Consider the following 21992-nt stretch of genomic DNA (forward strand, 5'->3'; position numbering starts at 1 on the left):
ATTCATCTGAACTTAAGTGTATGTGCACACACAAAAAGTTGCAATATGGGCCGTCATTGGTGATTTTGAAAATGTATGTGTTTTAGTAATCGTCAACTAAACTAAAACCTGGAGGAAAAGTTCACTTTGTTGCATTTTGGTATTTGGTTCAATTAAGCGCACACTAGCCAATTACAAGTGTTCCAGGGTGTGTAAACAAAAAGCAGAATAATTAGTTTATTTATTGGACAGACTTTTGCTGACATCCTGCTGCGTTAGAGAGTTTTGGAGATACATCTGATTACAGTAGTTCCTGTAACTTTAGCATGGACTGATTTGTGCCCTTTATCGTAATTAACCTTCTTATCTCTTGTGTTCATTAACACATGAAGAGAGCTGAATCTGCGCATATTTACTGTAAACCATATAAAATGTTGCATTTTGGTGTTGTTTCCTGTAGTTTCCTCTCACCACCAACATGAGTCACAGTTCAAAGAGGAACACAACTTGTGTTCTGTGACAACGTTTGGTGCTCACCTGCCTAAACTACCAGTAACTAAAGGGAGTGAACACTGCTCAAATGAGTTAAATCAAATAAAGATGAGCTAAAATTGTCTAAATTTGACAGAAAACACTGCTACAAACATAGTAATAATAAAAATAATAAAGTGATGATGATATACGGTAGGTTATAGGTGTGAACTTCTCAACTCAAATGAAGATCAACCTAAAATAGGCTAAGTTCTAACACAATTGATCTAATGATGCAGCCACTGCGTCACTGTTCCATCCATTTCCCAGGGTGGTTGTGTTCTCTCTCTATGATCTGGTCTGAAACCATAATCACTACCTTTCACATGGTCCTGCAGAAGATCAGATGATGGATTGGATTATCTCTCCCTCTCTCTCTCTCTCTCTCTCTCTCTCTCTATCTCTCCCTATCTCTCTCTATCGCTCCACATAACAGGCTGGATGCAATTACATACAGCTAGGATCTAATGGCCCTTCTTGATACAGAAGAGAAGGCATATATTTCATTTGTAAAATGGCTGCAGCTCAGTTACATACAAAAACACTTGTGGAGTGTTGTGAAAGAGAGTTGGATTAGCACTGACCTTGGAGGTACACACTTCTCACAATCTCTCTCTCACACACGCACGCACGCACACACGCACGCACACACACACGCGCACACACACACACACACACACACACACACACACACACACACACACAGACAGACAGACAGACACACACACACACACACACACACACACACACACACACACACACACACACACACATACACACACACACACACACACACACACACATCTCAGGCCTCATATTGTAAAATGTAGGCCTACAAGGCGTTTGTCCTTTCTTGTTGTTGTTTTTTAAATCAATATGTATGTATTTCATCACCTTGTAAAACACGTTGAACCTATTTTGTTAAAAGCGCTTTCTAAATAAATGTGAGTAATGTGAGTTGAGTTGAAGTAGGTCAGAAGCACTTTGTTCGTCTTCGTCAGCTCTTGTGTTGTCTGACACTGTGGCAGTATGAGCGCCTGACAGGCTGATGGATGGAACATGCCCTGCAGATTAGACTTGAATGCTTTGGATACAGTTTGCCTGATAGAGCGCTTACACAAGGCTCCACTTGTGTTTTCCTACGTGTCTGCTGACAAGTCAGGGATTGTAGTGTGATCCGCGGTCAGGGACGCAGCGTGGCGTCGGGCAGGGCTGCCTGGTACACCAACAGAGCTTTGTTATCAAAGACAACAACGCGGCTTAAAATAAGGTGGCGATGATTTTTATGGCTTTGCTGCCTTATTTGATAGAGTGTAATAGGGAAAGACAGGGAAGATAATGGTGGGAGCAGTAGTAAGGAGAGGGTGACAGACTTTGAGTGAGTGGAGACCTAAACCTGAATCGAAAGACAGGCTATTACAAGGAAATAAGACGTGAGTTCAGTGGTACAACGGTTCATTATGTATATTTGTGTGTGTGTGTGTGTGTGTGTGTGTATGTATATACAGTATGTATAAGATCACAGTTGCTCAAGTGACATCACTGATGACATCACTTCCGTCACAAATTGTGACTGACACCGCCCAGACACACAGACAGCAATTTGATAATATATCTATAATACAGAAAAATTGGCAACATAAAATACAATAAACAAAAACTAACAAACAGTACAGTAATGTAACAAAAAGTTACATTGCTGTATATCCCCAATACAGGAAGAGCAAGTCAGTAGAAATGGGTTTTGAGCAACCTTTTTGAAACCACCCTAATGGCAAAGACGTGATGACCCTTTGATTTGCGGAGGAAGCAGGGTATGAATAGGAGGCCTGGTGGTGGAATGCAGGTGCAACAGTTGGGAAATGTACGAAGGGGCAAGACAGCTTTGTAGGTGATAACTGATAAGTAATACTGTAGTGCCTATGTTGAAATCTATTCTGTACTTAACAGGGAGCCAAGGATGGAAACAGGGATTGGTGTGATGTGGGATCTAGTCCTGCTAAGCAGCCTGACTGCAGCGTTTTAGCCCTGCTAAGCAGCCTGGCTGCAGCGTTTTAGTCCTGGTAAGCAGCCTGGCTGTAACATTTTAGTCCTGGTAAGCAGCCTGGCTGTAGCATTTAGTCCTGGTAAGCAGCCTCCTAAGTCAAGTCCACTGCACTCTGTAGTAAACTAAGTCAAATCCACTGCACTTTTTAAAAGTGGCCCATATCAGAATCCAGTGTGAACAGGTCGCGGACCTGAAGTGACCCGCATGCGCAGAAGAACAACAATAACGTCACACGCAGCACACTGCTGTTCTACGTAAACCCGGAAGAAGACAGCAATAAAACATGGCGGTAGCTGACGATGTTGTTTCATCTGTTGTTTCATTGGCTGCGGATGTCCGCTCCCGGCTTATTACAAATTCTGTCATTGGCTCCGACCATGTCAATCAGAGCGGCTTCCGCTCCCTCCTCCCTGTGTTTCGCTGTAAATAGTGCCCTGCCGCCTCAGTGAAAACAACGCTAACTAGCTAGCAAGCTAATGGCAGAAACCTACACGCTAGCTCGTTGCTACACGCTGAAAACGGCAAGTTGGATTGTTGGAAACTATTTTCCAAGGGCACTGCCGCTAAGCGTCGCCCATCGCAATCCCACTATGGAGACCTGCGGCGCCAGACTCCTCTCAAGGTAGGGAGGGGAGGCTGGCCAGCGAGACTACTTTCAATGTGTCTTGTACTGTTCACACAGTCATGAAAAAGACTGACCTGAGTTACTTAGAGGGGAAAAGATCAGCTTCAAGCACTAAGGTTTGCTGTGTGAACGTAGCCTTTGTCAAATCCGAGCCAGCCTGAATGGGAAAGTTTCCTCTGTGTGGTTTCAACAAGATGTAGGTCAAATAGAGCTTTTAAAACGACCATTATGCCACTTTTCAACTTTATACATTGAAGTGTAATGTTATAGTCCCGCCTCCCTCACCTTCAGTTGGACACCTGTCACTCATCCTAATGAGCCGTCTACTTTGAAATGGCTTCTAGCCTGAGGCTGAGATCACTCCACAGGCACTGACTCAGTTCTCAGCTCGATCCACTCAGAAGCTTTCTCTCAGCTTTCAGTGTGAAAACTGCCTGGAAACAAAAACTGCATCGCACAACCAATCCAAAGTCTTTACACAGATAATATATCATTTTAATTTATTGGTATTTTTTAAAGTTGTATATTGGGGCGTCCCACCTCAAATCTGGCCTGGGACCTTTGTTGAATCTCAGCCCCCCTCCTCTCTCTCTCTCTCTCTCTCTCTCTCTCTCTCTCTCTCTCTCTCTCTCTCTCTCTCTCTCTCTCTCTCTCTCTCTCTCTCTCTCTCTCTCTCTCTCTCTCCAATTTCAACTCAATTTAATAAATGCCTAATAATCTGATTCAGAATCAGATTGAACAAATCAAATAAGTTTCTTGTGATCAGTTAAACCTTCTGGCACTCATCGTGTTGTCCTTAAAAAAAACAAGGTGGAGTGTGTTGGACAAAGTAGGCTTTGTCTGAGAACCTGTTTCCATTTCAAAGGCACACCAAGACCGGTACAACTTTATCATTTGTCATCGATACTGTTTCATTCCCACCAAAGAAAACTTTGGTAACAGTTTCTATGAAGGTCATGTCTATAATGCATGAACACATTCATCATACATTATAATGCATTTATATATTAGAATATTAATATATTATACTTCAGTATGTGTCAGTATGTGTGTCAGTATGTGTCATTATATGCGCTGTGTTGTCAATTGTCAATATGTTTCCATACCGATGGCCCCCAAGACAAATTCCTGTGTTTACTGGACTTGGCACAAAAAGTGATTCATAGGTGACATTGACACCACAGGCCTTCATGCTCAATTGCAAATTGCTGCTCATGTTTGATTTCTTTGACGGTTTATCTCTTCTAGGATGTAACCTACATTCAAAAACAATCAGATTGAAATATATCAAATCTGTCTGTGTGCCTCTCCTCCTCTCACTTGTTTCCAACACATTTCAGTTATGTGAGTTTTGACTCAATTGAGACATCTCCCCAAACTCCACTCAAGTGGGCTGTCTGGCTTTCTTTCCTTTTGTGTCTTCTTGTCCTCTGTGCTGACACAGACTGAGCCAAGCTGCCACAGTGCCAACATGATGACAGCTGTGAATGGCAAGTCAAGATTGACTTCTTCTCATGGTAAGACTGACATATTCTGATTTGAGCTTTCAAATGCAAGTTGTCTTCTCCGTGCTTCAGGATCTGATTGTAGTACATGCCCATGTGGTCCAGGTCAGAATAGAAAGAATCTTGCTGTTTACACTAATTAGAAAACCCCAGATCTATGTCACATGTGAGGGGGGAAATCTGAATTGGGACCATTTCAGCTGGATTGTGAACAGCAATATTCTTAGCATAAACTGTGAAAAGAGATGGACGTAGTGAGTGACGTAGTGAGTGAGTAGTTACATTACACTAGCATTAGTTAGTAAGTTGTTGTTGTTTGTTGTTGTTTTTAATAGAAGGATGGTAGAGGGTCCAGGTGAAGCCTGGTGTAGTGTCACCCATTGGTTTGTGGAATCCCATTTTGAAGCCTCTAGTCTGGGTTCTGACGCAGCTCGCAAGAGAGCGCAAGACCAGGGATTTCCCACTGACTGACCCCGAGTGCCGCCTGCTATAGGCCCGTGATCGGCAAGCTGCGCCATCACTGTCAGTTTACTCTATTTGACTCTAAACGGGTGATATATAAAAATTCACCCCACATAGCTGTGAAAGGTGAAATTGCTAGAGACAAACGTGTGTATTTCCTGCTGTAAACTCTGGCATTTTAACATGGGGGTGAATGGGGATTAACTCAGTTTTGGAGCCAACCTCAAGTGGCCATTTGAGGAACTTTTTCTTTTTTTTCTTTTTTGCATTTCTGCATTGGCCTCAATGCGACCAACTGTGACTGCCCCCTCAATTCTGACTCAATAACAGCCGATAGAGGAGACAACTGGACCCACTGTGCCATTTAAATGTTTCACAAATGGCTTCTCCATTGACTGTGTGCAGGTCCAACAGCCGCAATCTCATCGCTGCTGAAATGGAATACCAGGAGAAGGGGAGTATGTGAATGCTGATCGGATCTTGAAGAGGCATCAGATTATTCGGGCTACTCTGGCAGTGTTTTCAAAGGGGATCCTTGAGACAATCTAGATGGCGGAGCGGCCGGCTTGTTGATCCTGACGAAACGCCTTATCTGTTCTTTGTTGGCCCTGCGTACATTGTTGTGCTTGTCCCATTGAGGCAGGGGGTGAATGAGCCTGCTGTGTAACAGCTTTCTGCTCCCCTCAAAATGAAGACGTTCCCACCGAAAGAGACCTGCCACAAAGAGTGAGACATCAGCCAGCTTCTACACTTCACACCTAACACGGTCTACAGCAGGGGGTTTCAAAGTCTGAGACTGTGGGCCTCCCCTCAGACAAAGCTTAGGAAAAAGTTAGTTAGTTGACTTGCTTAGTTTCTCTAAATTCCTGGATGCGGGATCATGATTATGTTATTTTGATCCCATAGACACTCAACATTGAGCCAAGATAACCTGATGTTGCCATTTGACATACTTCAGACTACACCAAATACATAGAAAAGGTCTGTGTAGTTTCTGACTCTGGGAAAGACCAGTAAAATTCCCCAAAGCTTCTGTATCTCTGAACTATCTCTTTAACCAAATCACGCACATTTAGGATAGTATGTGATCTCCTTTTGATCACTAATGTAAAGGTGTATTCACACCTATCTCGTTTGGAGCAGTTGTTCCGAAACAGAGAGCGTTTTCCCCCTTGGTGCGGTTCGTTTGGGGGAGTGTGAACACAGCAACAGCACTCGGATGCGGGACAAAACAAGCGGGCCGAGATCGCCAAGAAAGGGTGGTCTTGGTCCGCTTCCAAACGATCTCTGGTGCGGTTCGTTTGTGGTGAGAATGTGATCTGACCTCGATCCGACACAAAGCAAGAAACAGTGCGCATTTTTGGATAAAACAGTTGACGTAGTCAGCTGCGCTGTGCGTAATGGCCTGAAGAACGAGCATTTTTATCATTTAAAAACCGTGCATCATCACATAAGCAGTTTGAACTCGATCATCTTACCTCTGGTCTCCATTAAATAACAAGTCGTGGTAATCAGAGCTACCCAGCAAACATTTTCACGTATAACGACCGTCTGCTGCACGTCAAACCACTACATCTAGTCAGGGTCTAAAAATATATCCGGAATGGACATCGTAGTGACGTAATTCGTCTACTTCCCCACAACCTTGAAATATGCCGCTCCCACAACGGCTATATTCAGATATTCAGATACAAAACTGCACAGTGTGCATGCAGCAGCGTTGCAGATAGCCTACTGTATCTCCAGATTCAACGATTTTTGCTACATCGAAAGAAAAAGGGGATTCGACCCTCGGAGTCCTGTGTCTTATCCATTAGGCCACGGAATTAGTTAGAAATAGTACAGATTTGGTCATATATAGAGATACTTAACATTGAGAACTTGGCATTTTGACATGACGGTCCCTACTGGAAGTTGCATTGATAGGCTAGCTGCCTCGCTAATTCTGTTTCATGATTTCAAACAGCGATGAGACAGGTATATTTATATCATTTACGATAATGTAACCAACGTGACTTGACCATTTTAGCAGACAGCATAGCACATCCAAAACCCACAACACTGCGTTTACTTACGGCAAGAGAAATGGGACAATACACCACAGGATTCAGGAAGTTTGTGATAAATACAAGCCCATAGCAAGAGACACTTGCACTTATATGACATAAACGTGTTTTCATATTAAAAAAAGAAAAGGGCGTTCAATAAAAGTCGTCATTGCAGGTGGAGTGCATGTCACACTGTGACTATCTGATCACACAACAGGTAAATTGTCAATCAAATGTCATTTTATTCAACAAAAACACAAAAGACATGTGGTGTTTTCAAAGCAATATGAGATCAATATTTTTTGTTTTGAAGTGACAGTCTAAACGTTACTTTGGAGGAACGTGGAGAGAACGTCAGACTTTCTGGGTAGATGCCAAACCACAATTATATCGTCTGGTGACGTCGCGGTCAAGACGATGTTTGCTGGGTAGCCTTCTTTGTGATAAGATTGTCTGGTTCAATCAGACAATCAGACTGATTGCATGTATTCCTTGAAATGTCCGTAGGCTATTATTAAATTATTTATTAATATTTTATTCCTGACAGGACAGGTGTTTATAGCCTATGTGTCAGCTAATCCTCTGAAGTCTCCGTGATAGTAGCTAATAGCTGAGGTTGCGAGGGTCTTTGATCTTCTATCTCCAAATTCCCGATAGACAGCCTAAATAAATAAATAAATAAATAACTTTCTCACTCTCTCTCTCCCGATCCCCCCCTCTTTCTTTCTCTCTCTCTCCTCACACGCGCACACCCGACGTAGCCTACAATGTAGGTCTAACAAAACACATTATTATAATCATATAAAATCTCTGGGAATTATTTTTTCCATCCTGGGAGGCTATTAGGCTACCAGAGTGTCTCCTGGCCAATCCAGGAGGCTTGGCAATACTATTTGAGTCGTTTGATTTGTGGCTGTGTGAACACAAACGAACCAAGGCACAAATGCAACAATTGTATCAATTAAGCCCCGGAATCTGAACAAAGCAAACGACCCAGAGGTGTGAATACACCCTAATATTTTTTCACATTTACTGAGCCTCCCCTGAAACTTTTTGGAGCCCCCTGGGGAGGGGAGGCCTGCCTCGCACTTTGAAAACCTTTGCTCTAGTCTACATCCATGCTTCATGCAAGGTTTGCTTTACTCTTTGCTCTTAAAGGAAAAGTTCACCAAAAATGTAAATTCTGTCATTATCTCCTCACCACCATGCAGACGTTTCACAGCAAAACACCATTGCAGAATCCTCCTAAACAATTGAAATGGATGGTGACCAACTTTCAAACGTAAAAAGAAAGAAAGAAATGGCTCCATAACTGCTCGCCTGGGATAATTCAAGTCTCAGAGATGCCAAGTTGACTTGAAAAGATGTAATTTACACAATGTTTTTAGCTCAAATCTGCACTGTAGCCACATGCTCCAAGGGGGGCAGCAATACTGTAGCTGTGAAGAATTCAGCTAAAAACAGGGTGTAAATGACGTCTTTTCAAGTCTAGCATCTCAGGGCTTCTGAAGACTTGGATTACACTAGACAAGCAGCGTGAGGCATTTTTTCTGTGGTGTGTTGTTGTTGTTGGTGTTGTTTTGTTTTTACGTGGAAGTTGGTCAACATCCACTTCAATTGTTTAGGTGAATTCTGCAACGGCGTTTTGCTGTGGAACTCCACTAATGTTTTGAGGACTAAAAAACATCACCCGTCCTTCCATCAGCATGGAGCTGAGTAGATCATGACTTCCATCAGCATGGAGCTGAGTAGATCATGACTTCCATCAGCATGGAGCTGAGTAGATCATGACTTCCATCAGCATGGAGCTGAGTAGATCATGACTGGATTTAGATTTATCCTATAATGCCTGTTTTGCTATCTTGTTGTATTGTAATATACTAGCGGCCTTGCTCACAGAGTTGGCTCTCCTCTCTCTGCCCAGCTGTGCTCCTCTATTCAGGTGAGCTCCATCAGTAGCTAACGAATGGAGCTCTCCTCATTTGGGCCACAAATTAGCCTATTTTTGTCCATTTATGGCCCATTTCCACCGCTGTGCTGCCCAGCCCAGCTCGACTAACTTTTTTGTCTCATCCCACCGGTCAAAAACCTGGACAGCCCGGGTTGAGTCGGGGTTGAGTCGTGCTAGTTTTGGTCCCTGCTTTGTTGAGGTTCCAGCCGGTACCATACGGTGACGTGAAAAGACTGCAGACGACTGATTGGTCAGGCAGAATCGTGTTTACTGTGTCTACTGTAACCTTGCGTCACCAGGCTCTTCCATACTGTCAATGCTGGATACCAGTTTAGTGGGACTTACCTTCTCTTCTGTTATTTTCATCAGTCTTTTGTGTTGCTGCCATAAAATCGATCTGCTCAGCTTTAACATGACGGTGGTTTTCAATTGTTTTGAGAGAGAAAAAGTCTGCTGCTTGGGAACCCCTTGTAGTTGTGTGTTATGTCAGCTCCGCTAGGCCAGAGGCGGGGGTTTAGCAAAGCCTGGTGAGTGTCCACCGGGGTAGTGGCTTCCCTTCTCCCCGTAGCGTAACTCCCATCCCCCACGCAGCACATGCATTTCTCTCCCCTCTGAGAGAGCCTGGTGACGCGAGGTTAGCATGCATGTAAATAACAACAACTTGATATCCATTCTCATGGCCGATGCTCTCTCATTTGCCCATGTATGTCATATAGAGGCACCAGTATTTCATAACCAGTTTAAAAGTTCTGTGTATGGATTTAATTTTAATGTTATGTTATAGCCTACTTCCTGGTATGGTCGCAGTGACTAGTACTGACAGCAGCAAAGTCACGCCGGCTAAAGTCACGTCCTCTCCTGCATTCAACATACAACCAAGGGATTTCATCCACCATTAATTTTCCATCTACAGTTTGTTAAAATGTCCTTGTGTTTATTTAACATTATACAAATGGAAGGCGGAGGGAAGATATATGAGGGCTATGCGGTTGCTATGACAACCAGTTGTGGGCGGAGGTGGGCGGGGGCAGATTGAGCAGCGGTGGAAGCAAACAGCCATTCGGGTTGAAACGAGTAGAGCCGAGTTGTGACGAGTAAAATGTGGTGGAAATTAGCCATGAGTCGGCCCTAATTACCTAATTAAAAAATCAGGCTCTGTTAGGTCACCCGCAGAGGTGCTCTTTACAGGTACTGAAAAATTCAGCGCGATCACAGATAAAATGGCATAGCTGTGGCCAGACACAATTCTATATTCAAGTATATTTATTCATATTCATATGTTATATCATATTTTTCAATAAAACAATAATATGTAGCTTAGAATGTACAGTCTCCCTCTATTAAAAAAAAACACAAAAAAGACCAACAAATTCAGACAAGAAAATAAAAACACACACACGCACGCACGCACGCACGCACGCACACACACACACACACACACACACACTCCAATATTACAACAATGAAAGTGCTTGTAAAGGTTATGCATGGCATGGGGTCAGACACAATTCTGCTCACTCACTCACTCACTCACTCACTCACTCACTCACTTACAGACAGACTTTGCAGTGACAATAAGAGTGACAATAAAAATCTTGCATTCTTATAGGATAATACTAAAGGAAGACATTCCTATGAAAAGAGACACGACACATAATGATATTGAATAAAACGTTCACAGCAGCTATTTTACCAATTTTCTCATATTTGTTGTAATAGTCTAATGCTGAATTTGATAAATGATGATTTCCCCTCCAGTGAGGACCTGAAAGAAAGACTGAATCACCATATAACCTCTTCACACCTTTCTACAGCCCCGACCTTGTCTTTCACTAGTTTTAGTCACAAGCTTTTGTTTTTACTCTCATTTCTTTTCATGGCTGTATTTGCCTGGCTTTTCTAAATGAACAAAGACACAGTAGCTGCTGCAGCCCTGACCTTCTGACTAACTGCTAGTATTATATTCATCTTTTTTCAACCTCCAGTTGTATAAATACCATTTCAGTTGCCCAGCAGTATAATGGTGGATTTTCTAATAAACTTATTCCGTCAAAAAGAGCCAAAGAAATGTGACACAACTACAGACTACAACTCATACATCCTGACAGCCCTGTGCTGCATATAGTATTTTTATACTCAATATTTATGTTACTCTAATTTTCTTTGAATGATGATCTTTTGCCAGCATTTTTTATCCAGTTGTATAATATGTTTTTTTCCCATACAGTCGGGTTGATGACAGAATTTCATCTCATCATATTGCATTCAACCATGTATATATTTTTAATGAATTTCAGTTCGAGGATGTGGGACATGTGCAGAATATTCATAGACAACGCAAAGAGTCTACCTTAATTTGAATTAATTACTAATTCATTTTAATGAATTCAGTCATGAACCATTACACAGCCTACACAGCTAAGGGTAAGTAGGGTCATGACACACAAGCAGAATTTGCAAAGCAGTCTGGGTTTTACCACAGATCTGAATTTTTAATTGGGATGAAAAAAAAAAATTCTGTCTTTTTTGTTCCTAAAAGGGGACTATATTATTCACAGACAGGCAATTTAAGCTAATCTATTTTGCCTCGAAATGTAGCCACATAACTTTAACACAGTCGTCTGTTTTATGTGCCAGTGGTTTGGGTGTGGTGGGTGAAGTGTTTGTGTCAGTATACTGTGTATACATTGGCATACGTTTACAAGAGGGGGTGTGCCTCAGCTGCCCTCTACTGGCAGAGGCGGGTCCTGAAAGGAGATTTGCACTGCAGCACCCGAACAGTCATGGATTTGCTCATGCAGAGGAAAAAAGTAACTTCAGAGAAAATCATCTTTATTGTAAACCAAACACTACAGCAGCTGATTCCTCACCTAGAGGTTGCTCTCACTTGCTCTCACTGTCTGCAGAGCTGCCCTGCTAAACACAGTCCTGCTCTCACTGTCTGAGCTGCCCTGCTAAACACAGTCCTGCTCTCACTGTCTGAGCTGCCCTGCTAAACACAGTCCTGCTCTACACACTGTCTGCAGAGCTGCACTGCTAAACACAGTTCTGATCTACACACTGTCTGCAGAGCTGCACTGCTAAACACAGTCCTGATCTACACACTGTCTGCAGAGCTGCACTGCTAAACACAGTCCTGATCTACACACTGTCTGCAGAGCTGCACTGCTAAACACAGTTCTGATCTACACACTGTCTGCAGAGCTGCACTGCTAAACACAGTTCTGATCTACACACTGTCTGCAGAGCTGCACTGCTAAACACAGTCCTGATCTACACACTGTCTGCAGAGCTGCACTGCTAAACACAGTCCTGATCTACACACTGTCTGCAGAGCTGCACTGCTAAACACAGTTCTGATCTACACACTGTCTGCAGAGCTGCACTGCTAAACACAGTTCTGATCTACACACTGTCTGCAGAGCTGCACTGCTAAACACAGTCCTGATCTACACACTGTCTGCATGGCTGCACTGCTAAACACAGTTCTGATCTACACACTGTCTGCAGAGCTGCACTGCTAAACACAGTCCTGATCTACACACTGTCTGAGACCTGCACTGCTAAACACAGTCCTGATCTACACACTGTCTGCAGAGCTGCACTGCTAAACACAGTCCTGATCTACACACTGTCTGCAGCTGCACTGCTAAACACAGTCCTGATCTACACACTGTCTGCAGAGCTGCACTGCTAAACACAGTCCTGATCTACACACTGTCTGCAGCTGCACTGCTAAACACAGTCCTGATCTACACACTGTCTGCAGAGCTGCACTGCTAAACACAGCCCTGATCTACACACTGTCTGCAGAGCTGCACTGCTAAACACAGTCCTGATCTACACACTGTCTGCAGAGCTGCACTGCTAAACACAGTCCTGATCTACACACTGTCTGCAGTGCAGCTCTGCAGACAGTGTGTAGCCTATGAGATAGGCTCCCAGCTCCCCTCTGCTTATCTTTCCCATGATAGCATGTCTCATGCTGCGTGGGCAGGGCGCTCCTGCCCTGCCCACGCTCCTGCCCGGCCGGCCTGGCTATTCTCCTGCCTCAATAGCTCTGTGTGACTCCCCCAGAGGAGCCCTGGCCCTGGGTCCCTCCTCTCTCTCTGGGTCTCTCTACCCCCCCCCCCTCCCCCACACACACACACACAAGAAGCCTCAGGCTGAGGAGCTGAGGAGAGATGGGTCCATGCCCCTCCTCGCTAAAGAGCTGCGAGACAAAGACAAAAACAAAACCGCTATACGCTACCAGGCTGACCCAACGCTATAGCCTGCTCGTCTGACAGCGCTATTTATAGAAGGGCTTGAGATACTGCTGGAGCCAAGCTAACACACACACACACACACACACACACACACACATGCACACACACACAACACAGACAATGGTTCCCAAGGACGGGCCCTGAAGCCTCTCAAACAGAGGGTACAAGAGACAGGGAGAGAGAGAGAGAGAGAGGGGGAGAGAGAGGGAGAGAGAGGAGAGAGAGGGAGAGAGAGGGGGAGAGAGGAGAGAGAGAGAGAGGGGGAGAGAGATGGAAAGCAACAGAAGTAGGGAGACAGAAAGAGAGAGAAGAGATAGAGAGGGAGAAATAGAGGAAGAGACAGTAAGAGTGAAAGGAGAGAGAAAGACTGGAAGAGAGAGTTCGGAGTTACAGTATAGGCGCCAGATTGAGAGAGATAAGACAGAGAATGAGAGAGAGAGAGAGAGAGAGAGAGAGAGAGAGAGAGAGAGAGAGAGAGAAGCAAAGAGTCTAGGGGAGAGCAGATGATAGAGTCAAATACAAAAAGAGAGAGAATGGAAGAGAGACAGGAGGAAAGAGTGAAAGGAGAGCGAGGATGAGAGAGAGAGTGAGCGAGAGTTTGGCAGATTGAGAGAGAGAGATTAAGACAAAGACAGAGAGAGAGAGCTGGGTGGGGCAAAGGGGGAGAGAGTGTGAGATATCAATTGAATTACAGTAAGCTCGCCTTGCTTGCGGTTGCCATGGACACCTGGCAGCAGGGAGTTTCTCGCTGTCTTCTGAGAGAACTGTCAAATAATGACGTTGTTGTTACCGGCTGGAACCGTGACAGCTCTGACATCACACACGTCGTCTGCAGGTAGACAGACCTGCAGGTGGCCGAGCCCGCTGCTGCGCGCACGCCGCACGCCGTCACTCTCACTCGCCTCAGCGCTGCCAAAAACCCGTTGGAGGGAGCAGAACACGGCCATTTCTCATTGTGTGAAATATTTATGCCGCCCCCTTCAGGTCATTTCCAATTCAGTCAATGCATAAGATTTCCTATACTCAATCCGGCTACAATATAAAGCGAGCTTCGGGCGGGAGAAGAGATTCTTGGGGGGATGTTCGACTGGGAAAACATCTCTCTCAGCACGGATAAATATTGGGATTAATCCTGGTTTTCTCATGCAAAGTGGGGCCTGGGCGATACCTTCAGCTCCTGGATGAGTTCAGTCAGCCCCGACGCCTTCAACACATCAATTGGAATCCTCCCCCCCTGACTCCATTTTCTCCTTCTCCCCATTCAAAGAGCATGCAGCAGCATGAGACAGAGGCACACTCATGTGTGAAATAGACTCTTCATAAGGACGTCGCTCTTTGGGCCGTCTCGTTTCGGGACCCCGGTCTTAATCCCCCCCCCCCACCCCTCCACCCCCGGCTTCAGAGGAGGGGAGGCAAGGACAAGGGCTTTTCTTTGGGGGACAGAGGGCCGAGGGGCGGGACAAGGGGAGAGGCCGATGAGTCCATTGACAACAGTTGCGTCTCTGTGGAGATTTACGTGATGATTTCATAAGCGACGCTCGACTGAGCAGCAATGGCTGAAGACGCAGCCCCCGCTCCGCGCCTTCTTCCTTGTGTGTTGTGTTTGTGAAAGCAACTGGTGAAAGTTGCCTTTATCAAACAACAATGGGCTCGACCCCAACTGATGCAAGCAAGCAGTATAGCGCACGCACGCACGCACGCACGCACACACACACACACACACACACACACACACACACACACACACACACACACACACACACAAACGTGCACAGACACACACATATCATGCACACTGTAGACACACACAATCTCAAACATGCATGCATGGTCAGATACACACACACACACAGATATAGACATGCAGCATTGTCGTTTAAGCGTTATGTGGCAAGCTCCCATTGTATTTGTCTTCACTTTGGAGTTTCAGTGCATGTTTGTGGGCATGTTCGTGGGCAGGTTCATGGCATATTGGACTGGATATTCCCCTGAGTCCGTTTTCAGGCTGTATCGGGATCGTTCTTCTAGAGCAGTGGTTCTCAAACCTTTTCATGTCAAGGACCCCTAAACTGACACAAATTAGACCACGGACGCCCATTTGATAAGATTTTGTCCCAGGGACCCCCATCTGATACGATTTCTGCTTTTAGATGTTTTATTACAAATTAAGTATGAAACCTATGACATAAATAGTCATACATTGTCATTGTGTTACTTATGGATGGAATTATATTAAAAAGAAATTATGACCCTTTTTGCTGGGGACCCCCTGGAACCGCAATTTGAGAACCACTGAACCAGAGACTGAGACCTTTCTCACACCTTTTGTTGTTAAAACTGGGTGGAAACACGCTGTGTATCTCCAAAACTCAGACAAATAACACAAAACGATATAGATGGATAAATAGCACTACATGTGAGAGGAAAAATATGTATTTTGGATTTTAGGGTGAGCTGTTCCTTTAAGCTGTGGACCAGTGATGTCATTGTATGAATGTAATGAATGATACAAAGCTGGTTGAAAATCTGTTCCATTAATTCTTCTAAGTGATAAAGGAGAGTTTCTGGGCTTCCCTCACCCTCACATGGAATACAGCAGATAAAGGTATGGCTGCAGTAACAGATGCCTCCATCACCATGCCCTCTTAGCTTGCAGTATAATGAAGCTCTCTCCCTGTGTCTGACGACCAGAGATTGAGCTACCGCTAAGTAATTACCCACGATGCTCTGCAGTCCTCAGGGCTGCACACTGGCTAATGTGTAAGGATTCATTATGCTATAAAGTAGATAAAAATTCAATTATTTCCTCCGGGGTACAAGCATTAGTCCAGATTGTCCTTCTTCTCTTCAGGCTATTCTTGTCGGCTGCAGTATCAACACGCCATCATAACCCATAACCGCTTCTGCTTCAAGAAATTCATTACAAAAATATACATTTTCACTGCCAAGTTTGTCAAATACGGCCAGAAAGTTCTACTGATCACCGTAAATGTCATTTTCAGTCTGTTCTCTGTTCGCAATGTCATAATTGGTGAATGAATGTTGTGTCTCTGGTTGAATAGACAGTACTGTAATGAGTTACCAATGGAAAACTACATTAACGGTGATGCTCAGGTGACAGGGGCTTTCACGAGACAAAGGTCAAGCGATCACCATGACACTATACGGCAGCTGCTAACTTAGATCTTACTTGATGTTCATGCTACAGTCAATGTAAGAATGCAATCTACATAGCATTGACTGACCACCACATTCTCTGTTTGTGCCATTTGTGGTTATGTGTCTTACTGTAAAATGGTATACAATTTAGGAGGGATAAACACACTGAAGGGTGACCAGTTTGTCCGGTTGTACCAATGCTGTTGAAGTTTGCATCTCAGGAATTTGGTAGAAACTTGACAGTGAAGAAGTAACAATAGCAGTAGAATAGGCTAAGCTTAAATACCAGTTGGTCAGGTTATAGGCAGTGCAGGGACAGGTACTTTTAAATGCAATTAGTACCTTTACTTTGCTACTTATCTAAAAAAAACTTGTAAACTTACTTTCCATAAAAGTTACAGAACTCTACTCTACAGTACATTTGTTAGATTGGTCACTTCAAAACAGGTTGTATGCTGTCTCTATCATTGTTTTAAAATGTAATGTAGCCTCATTTGTATCAAGCATAGCCTAGAATCTAGACCCTAGATCAGGGGTGGGCAATTATTTTTCATGGGGGGCCACATGAGAAACCCAGATTGTTGCTGGGGGCTGAACAAATATTGTCATGCCGTAACCCAGGGATGGGCAACTTTGATGATAGAGAGGGCCACAAAAAAATGTCCTCGCTACCAGAGGGCCAGATTTGGCTGACGCCTGGGGCGCCGGCGTGAAAAATTTGGGGCATTTGAAGCCAGGTTTAGAGGAATAACTCATTTTAAATGAACAGTTGTGATGTCATTATTCAGTCTTAACCACCAATATTTGATCCTTTTCTCACTCACTCCTATGTCACCACCTGCTCTCCCTGCAGGGCTTGAAATTAACTTTTTTGACCACCTGCCAATATGGCTGCTAGATTTTAAAGTTACCAGCCAATTAGAATTTCCACTAGCCAAAATCTTTTTCTTGAAATAAACCAGAATATGAGTGGGTTAATGGTAGCATCAGTATCAGTAAGTGGCCCGGGATTCTCAAAGCCTGTCACACGAACAAAAATGCACTCTTGAAGCTAAATGAATCCAAAACCAACAAGTTGATTATTTAAATTTCTACTTCAATGTAGAACAGTAAATTCTTACACATGAGATTACTTTTAGCCTTTTAGTCATAAATATTATTGAAAGATATTCCATATTCCAGACTGAAATGTTATAACAGAAGTGGAGTAATTGGCCAGAATGACATGAACATTTGGACACTTATTCAGTGGGTATCTTGCACGTTGCGTTCAGGTACACTGTATTTATTTATTTATTTTGCAATTCCAGTGCGGGCCCCACAGGGGGCTGCCCTGGTCTGCCCTAGATTATGTTTATTTTAGAGTTTTTCCCAATTAGCTGCATATTGTCTGCATGAGATGAAAACAATTGCACTAACAAAACATAAACTATATAGACACATCTAGTAGCAAAACAGACCTTTATTGTTATGCAATAGCTCACTTCAGGATTGTGGTATATGGTTATTATCACAGCTAAGGGCCGTAGTTCCTGTGATATAATAACCATATACCAAGGCCTGTCGTGAGCTATTGCTTAAATATAAAGCTATATGTTTTCCTCCCTGTTAGAGGAGCAGGAGTGCCGGGGTCAGAGATATGATGCACTGATGATCAAACTTTCAGCACTTCTAGGGCAGCAAAGATTCAATGACCTCCCTTGGTACTGCATACCGTAGGAAGGCTGAGAGGGAGACAGAGAAGCAGTGAAACAGCAGAGAAGATCCAGGTGGATTTGATATTGGGTCATGGTGTGGATCCAGAGGAACTCAGGCACCAGGCTGTTAGTTGAGAGCAGGCCTTTATTAGAGCTGTGGGAGTGTACTGTCAGGTTTTCCACAGAGGCACAGAGAGGCTGTGACACATTTCTGTCTCTGAGGAATTCCAACATTACCATTTAGCTGAGCTGACGATGGGCCTGGCCTGGGGAAACCATGGGGCCCAGCAACATTCCTACCTAAACCTGCCTGCCTGCCAGGGCGTCAGCAATACACACACACACACGCACACGCACACGCACACGCACACGCACACACATGCAAATATAGACATTCTCTGGTTGTGCTATCTCTTTCTCTCTTTCTAGATCTCTCTCTACATCTCTCTCTCATATATATATTCAAGTTTATTCATTTAGGGGGGAAAGATGTTTCAAAGGCCAAAGGCCGGGCCGGGCCGGCCGCCCGAAAAGTGTTATTTTACTAAAAATAATGCATTTTACCATCATTTCAAGTAGAATGATACCACCCAAGCAAGAATATTTCAAGTGTTTCAAGTGCTTTACTGAAATATTTGGACCATATAATGATAATACAATTATCTCAACCTTAAAAGGTTACATATAGGTGCCAAAAAGCCATAAATTCACATCAAAGAACAAAGAAAAACAACAATTATAATTCAAGTTACAGTTAAGGCCCCTATTCTCCCACAGGCCTTCGGCGCTAAAACGGGCCTTAAACGCAAAAAAACGTGCCTTGCGCCTGCCTCGGGAAGATATCAACATGACTTTACACTGGCAAATGCGCTTTAGGCGGAATGGGCGTGGCACTCTCCCTGAATGGGCGAGAATGGGCGTGTCGGCCTTAAATGCCGGCCTAATGATATCTTCCCAACTGGCGTAAATTTAGCGCTTTGCGCTTTTGAAAACCAGGCCTATTCAGTCCGCCAGTTGCGAGGAGCGCTCTTCTGCCTCTCCCCTGTCACCCTTCTCTGTCTCTCTCTGAAACCAGGCCTATTCAGTGCGCCAGTTGCGAGGAGCGCTCTTCTGCCTCTTCTCTGTCACCCTTCTCTCTCTCTCTCTCTGACTCCCTCGCTCAGACAGACACAACACACTTCCCATAGGAAAAAGAAGTTGTAAGTTCACTGCCTGGCATGTCCCAGCATGCATTGTGGTACTCCATTTCGCTACTAAATAGCAACCAAATGAGCCGAAATATATCTAAAGGTAGATCTAAATAATGTGTAATGGTAACACAACCTGCAATTGTAGAACATTTCAATATTGGACCAAATAAAACATTGAAATGAAAACACCACCCTATGTGAAACATATATGTCCTCCTGGGCCTATATATATCCCTTGTCGATTTAACGTGATTTAGATAAGTGACAGCGGAACGCGCTTCTACTGTCATGTGCTATACTGTGATGTCCGCTCCAATAACATGGCCCTACTTCACATTTAGTTTTACAATAAAAACACATTTATGCAATGACTTTACATAATTTAGGGTATATTTATGTGCATCATTCTACCTGCAGCAGGGGAGAGAAAACAATATCTTTCTGGACAAACTTTCACCAATCTAATCTCATCATATAGGGATAGGCTATATTTTTCTAGCTGATGCATTTAGAACATTCTTTTCACTTTGATCTTGCTATAGTGTAGCGTATTTACATGCTCGCAGTATTTAAACTGCAGTTAGATTGGTTTGAGAAGCATAATAATATGGAATAATAGCCTATGGAGACAGACAGACGGGATGAAGGAAGGGGGGGGGCAGAGGCTTGGCTTTGTCTGGTTTTACCGGATTTCTCCTGGAATTGGAGCTTAAAAGGCAAGCGTACTGCACTTCTCCAATGAGCGGACTGTGCATAATTTTACGCTTAAAAGGCGTGGTTATAATGGTTGAGGCTAGTTTACAATAGAATGATGAATCATCTGCAGGAATGGGACATTCTGTATGAACATCAATATGGATTTAGGAAAAAGCATTCCACAGAAATGGCTATACTTCAGCTAGTTGACAAAATTCACAATGCCTTTAATAAAAATGAATATGCCTTAGGAATATTTCTCGATTTATCCAAAGCCTTTGACACAGTTAATTATGACATCTTACTGCAAAAGCTGCTACATTATGGATTTTCTGGAACTACCTATAAATGGCTCAACAATTATATTCATAATCGACAACAGTTTGTCAATGTTAATGGATTTTCCTCAGAGTATTCTACTTTAACCTGTGCGGTCCCACAGGGATCAATTATTGGACCACTTTTGTTTCTTATTTATATTAATGACCTGTCTGCAGTTATGTCCTGTTTATTTCCTGTACTTTTTGCAGATGATACAAATTTATTATTTTCGCATAATGATTTCTCTGTACTTATGGCCAAGGCTAATTCAGACTTAGAATACATTTCCAAATGGTTCAAATTAAATAAATTATCATTAAACGTGAAAAAATCCAGTTTTATTGTATTTACATCCAAAAATAAAACATACCATAAATCTGATTCAAATTTATTTATTGGAAATAATCAAATTGCCCAGGTATCATCAACAAGTTTTCTTGGTGTCTTGATTGATGAAAAATTGAGCTGGAAGAGCCACATTTATCATGTATGCAATAAAATATCGAAGTCTGTTGGTATAATTCGTAAATTTAGATGTCTGGTTAATCAGAAATGCCTATTAACCCTTTACTATAGTTTAATCTATCCATATCTTACATACTGCAATATAATCTGGGGAGCAACTTATCCTACTCACCTTCACAAGCTTTATTTATTACAGAAAAGGTTTTGTAGAATTTCAACTTTCAGTGACTGGATTGCTCATTCAGATCCGCTCTTTAAACAGTTAAATATCTTAACAATTTTCAATTTAAATAAGTACTTAACATGTATTTTTATTTTCAATGTATTGTCTCAGGATGTTTCCACTCCCTTGCCCTGTAAAGCTTTTTTTCAGGTAAATTGCAACGTTCACAATATCAACACTAGACAAGCCAAGTTGTTACACCTCCCATTTTACCGCACTGGACTCTGTCAGTTCTCTATCAGATATAGGGGTGTCCAGATATGGAACAATATTTATCGTCTTGTATCCCAGTCCAAATCTCTCAATCATTTCAAACACAAATTTAAGATCTATCTGATGAACCTAACTTAATTCTACCGCCCACATACACCCTTTCACATACAGCACACCCACACTTTTTTATGTTTTTCTTTTATTCAGTTTTATTTCTGTTTTTAATTTATTGATTGTGTATTGATAAGAGGTGACATCATGTTTACAAGCTCTCTCGGTTTTTTTTAGATGTTCACCTGCACAATATGTAGGCAAATGTTTATGTTTGTTATATTATGTTTTAAATGAGTGCAAATAAATAAACTAAAACTAAAAACTAAGGCTGCGTGTAGCGCCGATACCAAGATAGCGAGTGCGCTGGTCCACACCCACTAACTGCGCTAGGCGGCCTAGCACTAGGCCGATTGCAACGATAGGGCCCTTAAGTGTGCAGCTGCAGCATTTTTTTTTTTTTTAACTTTTCAACTGAGCATGCAGACAATTAAAATAAGGGTGCAATGCATGCTTTTGCACCCCCGTAGAACCGGGCCTGGTTGAGATGAATCATCTAGT

The sequence above is a fragment of the Poromitra crassiceps genome (assembly GCF_964638095.1).
Source record: "Poromitra crassiceps genome assembly, chromosome: 3".
Classification (NCBI taxonomy): domain Eukaryota; kingdom Metazoa; phylum Chordata; class Actinopteri; order Beryciformes; family Melamphaidae; genus Poromitra; species Poromitra crassiceps.